Source organism: Centrocercus urophasianus, unplaced genomic scaffold (assembly GCF_019232065.1).
Source record: "Centrocercus urophasianus isolate 14NV4802_14NV808 unplaced genomic scaffold, USGS_Curo_1.0 seq_2, whole genome shotgun sequence".
Taxonomy (NCBI): domain Eukaryota; kingdom Metazoa; phylum Chordata; class Aves; order Galliformes; family Phasianidae; genus Centrocercus; species Centrocercus urophasianus.
Window position 1 is genome coordinate 5054965 of NW_024884755.1, and position 5152 is coordinate 5060116.

Here is a 5152-nt window from a genome sequence, read left to right on the forward strand (position 1 = left end):
GCATAGTAGGTATTATTGCATAGTAGGTATTATTGCATAGTAGGTATCGCCCAGTTACGTTGTTCTTCAGGTCATGGTATAAGATGGATTTGTTCCTCCCAGGCATAACCTCCCAAAAACCTTGTCAATGCCTTCATGTCTTGCTTAACCTTATTAAGGACATTCAAATTCCAAAACGTTATGTGTTTTATGTTATTTTAAAATCTCTTCATCTTGTAATTTTCTTACTGAATCACTAAAAAGATAGGAATTTGTATCTGTGCATTTCGTGTGCTGCATGCCCACAAAAATTTCATGACGTTAAGCTATTTTCATGTTAAATAATTATACATTTCATTCTTTACTCAGGAGGAGTCAAATGAAGACTGTATATTTAAATATGTAAGAACTGGGTAATTCAGGAGACTTTAATTGGTTTAAAAGGCTTTTTAAATTTAGTTAAGCAGTTGTAATATAAAGCAGGACAGTGCTGACTGGAACTGTGTTTTGTCTAATGACTACTTATGGACTCTTGGAAAAGAACCTGATGGTCTTAAGTTCCTCTTTGGATTCGTACTGCTGCTTGTGTTGGCTCAACGTGCTGCTACTTTTGTCTTGAAAATCAGAGCCTGTTGTTCTAAAACAGAATCTAGATGAATTACTTCAGCCATGTTGGCAGACAGCCACTTGCTTCCCTTCTAAAATAGCAAGGTAATAATTGTCTGCAGATATGATGATCACAAATATTTTTGTGGATCTCTGTGACACATCAGCACTACTAGATAGCCTACAATTAGTTGATAGATTTTAAAAATAAATATATTTTCTAAATAAATACTACATATAGAAGAAATACGTGCAAACTAATTTCACGTTTTCTACATGCTAGGATATCTACAAATTGTCAAGCTGCTGGCTATTATTGGGATGAAGCTGTGGTGAAAGCCAAGTCTTATACCAATTATGCAGTGCTTCTGAAGAGTGAGTAGATCTGCTGTTCTCTGAATTCTACAGTTCTGAAAATACTTCTGCAGTATTCTTTAATGTGAATGTGTGTATGTTATTTAAAGAGAAACAAGGCACCATTTCTCCTCAAGAAAAACTTCTTTAAAAGCATTTAACATTTAACATTTTTTCCTGTTAAAGGTTGTTTTTTTTGTCTGCCTAAAACTGTGCCTATTGCAAAACCAAAAATTCTTTCACCTTCTCTCAGTCTTTCTACAGAACTTATTTTCTGTCTCTTCTTTCAATTTCAGCCTCTTACAAATTCTGAAAGTGGTCGTAAGTGGTAAATAAATCAAATTAATAATAACTAAAAAAAAGATTAAGAAAATGTTTTTTTCTAAAAAATATCTGGCATCAGTGAAATCAGTCAATTATTATTAAGGACAGAAAGTCAGTGGTATTTTTTCAGATTGCATTTTAAATATTTGAAGAGTTAGTACATAGCTGCACAGTAATTAATAATAGACTCTAATATGCATTTTCTATGAGGATATCCAATGAAGTCAGCTGGTACATCAGGACTGCCAAATCCAACCAGTCTACCATAACATTACTTCTAAAATGAAATATTTATTATATAAAATACTAAGTTTGGGATTTTATTTATTTACCTTCTAAAACTTCAGCTTCTACTTCGGAAGGTTTTGCTTGTTCCTCTGGTGCGATCAAACCTGAGGGGGGTCTGTCAAATGCCACAGACCTTAGAGACAGCCTTGCAGGAAAGAAGAAAAACAGGGCTTTATGTCATGTTCAGTACTCATCAATGCAGTTAGAGGAGTCAGCACTACTGTGTGTGTGTGTGTACAGATGTGTGTGCATATATGTATGAAACTTTGCAGGTTAGGAGTGGGAAAACACACATACTTCAGAGAATGTGTGCTTTCTCACAAATCAGATTTTGTTAATAGTACATATGAAAGTCTTAAGCATATCCCCAAATTGCTTTCTTGTGGATTCCTGTCAGTTCAAAATGTTGCCACTATACAAAATGTGTGATCCAAACATACAAAACAGGTATCAGTGTTTAGAAAAATAATCTTACTTTTTTGGGTAATGGAACTGCTCTAAGTAGCTCTGCTATTCTTCTGTCTGGGAACACAGATGTTTTGCAGCCTGTGAAATGAAGAATGCAAATTAAAATAGGTAAATTAATACCTAAGTATTTAAGTAACTGATTTTCCATCTTAATCAATAGTACCACCTCTAGGATTCTCATGAATGTTTGAGACAAAATGTGGAAGTTTGTAATTTTCCTTTCTGTGATACTGGGAAAATGATGGACAGTAGAAATCCTTACAGTACATTCACTGTACTAATATATACGAGGATGATATTAATTGGTCAGAAAAAAAGAAGATAAAAATCTTTTTTTTCTTCTATTTTTGTAAATAGAACATATTTTCCAGGTGAACAATGCATAGTTCTCATGAAATTCTACTATATTTATTACTTTTATAAACGGTTATCTTAGATTTCCTTTTATCATTTGTGTAATCATTAATTTGTAGTTAGCACATCGTTACCTTTAGATACTTCTCCAACACAACTCTCAAAATAGTTGTATTTTGATGGACCTGTGTATTCATTTTCCTTAACAACTAAATGTTCTCATTTCATACCAAAAGAAGTAGTCAAACTAGGATATTCAGAACTGCGTAGAAGATTATTCTTCATTACTTTTAGAGACTCTGAGATGCTGCAAAAAGAAAATGCATTTAAGCATCTGTATTTTTGCTGGCTTCAATGATAATACACACGGACTTAGATAAGGGTTTATTTGCGGATGCTTTGCTTAGGACTTAGGCACTTAGCTGCCAGGATCAGATGTTACTATGAATGCTCAGAAGCAGTGCTTCTGCCTGAGAAACCAGATCCAGCCACAAAATCTGAGTATCCAGTTCAGCAACCATTGGCAATCATATTTCTCAGTCTCAAGAGAGTGCTACCATGTGTTGCTAGTACACAGCCATCTGCAGAACTGGCAGTTGTTGGTGGCCTGCTTTCATTCTTGAAACAAAGAATGAGGTTTACAGAAATGTAAAATATCACTAATAACTTAAATATCACTTCACATCTTCAGAAATGGAAGGGGGCAAATTGCTTGTATGTTCCCTGAAGCATTTCAAGAATGCACTAAATTTATAATGGGACACTTAAGTTATATATGTTGAGAAACAGTGGAATGCTAAAGACAGATAAACACTAGAATAGGTTTTGGAAGGCAAATTTTAACATTTCAACTGTAGCAGTCTTTTTATGACCTGTTTAGACAAACATTGGTCAGAAATAATGAAGGCACAGATGATTCTACCTTGGAGCAGAAAGGTGGCTTATATGACCTTTGAAATGTTTTTACCCTGATTTCCTACTGTGATGGGGCCTGTGTGGTGTTGCTATGGGGTCTGTTCCAGTAAGCTGGACACATTTCAGAGTTGAGGCTGCCAAGAGCAAAGTTAAAGGATGCTGTGGTAAAGAAAGAGATAAGGAAAAGACCAGTTTCACTGCTCAAGGAATGAGTTTCTACTCTGGGAAAGGCAAATGCTTATAGCTACGCATTGATTTGATATAGGATTGTGAGACTGTATCAGTATTTGTTTTTTTCAGAAGCAGAAAGTCAGTGCAAGTTTGCAGAATCAAAGCCTTAATCATAGACACGTTTTGTAGTAAACCACGCAGATTGCTGCAAATGATAAGCACTGTGGCTCTCATACCTAAAAATACTGGCTGCTACTGCTATGGAGGTTTTCTTCTTCTTGTATACAGAAGACAACTTTTCTTGAAGTTTCCACTACTGAATAGACTTCTCTATGTCTATACAGAAATCAAAGGTAAAAAAAAACCACAACAACACCTCTAACACTGATAACATGATGCTTCAGAAACACATCCTTCCACAACAAGAACAATACCCTGCTTAATCAGAATGTTTTTCCTTAAGTATTCAGGAAGACAGTCCCACTACAGGTTGGCAGTCATTGCCACGTGTGTAGTTCCTCATGAATGCTTAAGGAGAAAGCTCAGTAACAGCTGTGAAATTACAATTGGGCGGTGAAAAAGTGCGTGTGAGGAAGTTTTGCTTCTATACCAGGTGTTCTATGGCTATAAATAATCGGTATTATTTGCAGTTGGGAAGATTCTTCAATAGCGGGTTTGATGCATATCTTACTGCATTGCTGTGGTGATGCATGTTGAAGGCAGCTTCTCCAAAGTAATCCTAACAATCTCTGAACTAAGAGCAGAATTGGCAGATTCAACATGGGAATGTTAGATAAAGAAGTGCTTTCTGGTCACCAGCAGGAATGAGGATAGCGAGAACCACCTAACAAATAGTTTGATAACAAATCAAACTAGCCCAGAATTTGCTTTGGTGGCTAATATATATATATATATACATATATATGTGTGTGTGTGTGTGTGTGTGTGCATATGTGTATATATACGTATATATATAGGTATGTATGTTTGCCATCCTAAATATTTAACTGAAAGTGAAATAAACAACGGCTCTCTTCTGGCAAACCACTTAACAACACCAGCAGACAACCAATCCAGCACTGCGTATGTAAGCACGCTCGCAATTACACGATTCCCTTCAGCTGAAGCGCTGCAGTTACATACGCAGTTGGAGCGGGGCCGGCCCGGGCCGCGTTATGCAAGGGCGGTGAGGGGAGGAGGCGGCGGCGGCACGGCGCAGTAGCCCGGGCTGCGTGAGCGGCCGTTACCGGGAGCCGCGGGAGGGACGGGCTGCGGCCGCGGGCGTTCTCCTTTCTCGGTGCATGGAGACCCGTCCTGCAGAAGCCCGGGTGGAACGCTGGGGCCGTGACGCCGCCGATGCCGTTGCGCCAAAACGATCGCCTGCAGCCCGGCAGCGCTCCCCCTGAGAGGGGCGGGCGGGCCGAGGGCCGGGCCCGGAGCGCCGCGTGCCTTTCCTTCGCGGCGCCGCTCTGCGCTCGCGCTCCCTCAGCGGAGCCAGGTGGCCGCGACAAGGTTCCTGCAGTGGTACAGGTGAGAGGCGGCCGCGGGCCAAGGGGGGGGGGGCGCGGGGGGGTCGGTTGGTCGGCCGGCGGGGGCGAGCAGCCCCGGGGCCGAGCCCGGCGCCGCCCCGCGGAGAGGCGCGGCCGGAGGAGCGCGGCCTTTGTTCCCCGCGCCGGCGGCGGGGCGGCTCGGC

General features: G+C 40.2%; 1 protein-coding gene and 1 long non-coding RNA gene across 10 annotated transcripts in view; one reads left to right on the forward strand and one right to left on the reverse strand.

Annotated features, from left to right (window-relative positions):
• The window catches only part of LOC122161770, a 62756-nt gene extending 57894 nt beyond the window's left edge, over window positions 1-4862 (reverse strand). For 6 of the 8 annotated variants that reach the window (XR_006169291.1, XR_006169289.1, XR_006169290.1 and 3 more), the window contains exons 1-3: window positions 4603-4678; window positions 2027-2097; window positions 1596-1696 (exon numbers count right to left, since the gene is read on the reverse strand). This is a non-coding gene — a long non-coding RNA (uncharacterized LOC122161770). Of the gene's footprint in view, window positions 1-1595; window positions 1697-2026; window positions 2098-3695; window positions 3790-4602; window positions 4679-4706 lie in introns of those variants that run through there. The other 2 variants (XR_006169286.1, XR_006169287.1) reach the window with 2 other exon arrangements.
• Window positions 4863-4902: 40 nt separating this feature from the next.
• Window positions 4903-5152, forward strand: part of SIAH1 (siah E3 ubiquitin protein ligase 1) — a 17288-nt gene continuing 17038 nt past the window's right edge. Inside the window, exon 1 of one of the 2 annotated variants that reach the window (XM_042821397.1) lies at window positions 4903-4989. The gene's annotated coding sequence lies outside the window, so the exon portion shown is untranslated. The remainder of the gene's footprint in view (window positions 4990-5152) is intronic. The other variant, XM_042821399.1, reaches the window with a different exon arrangement.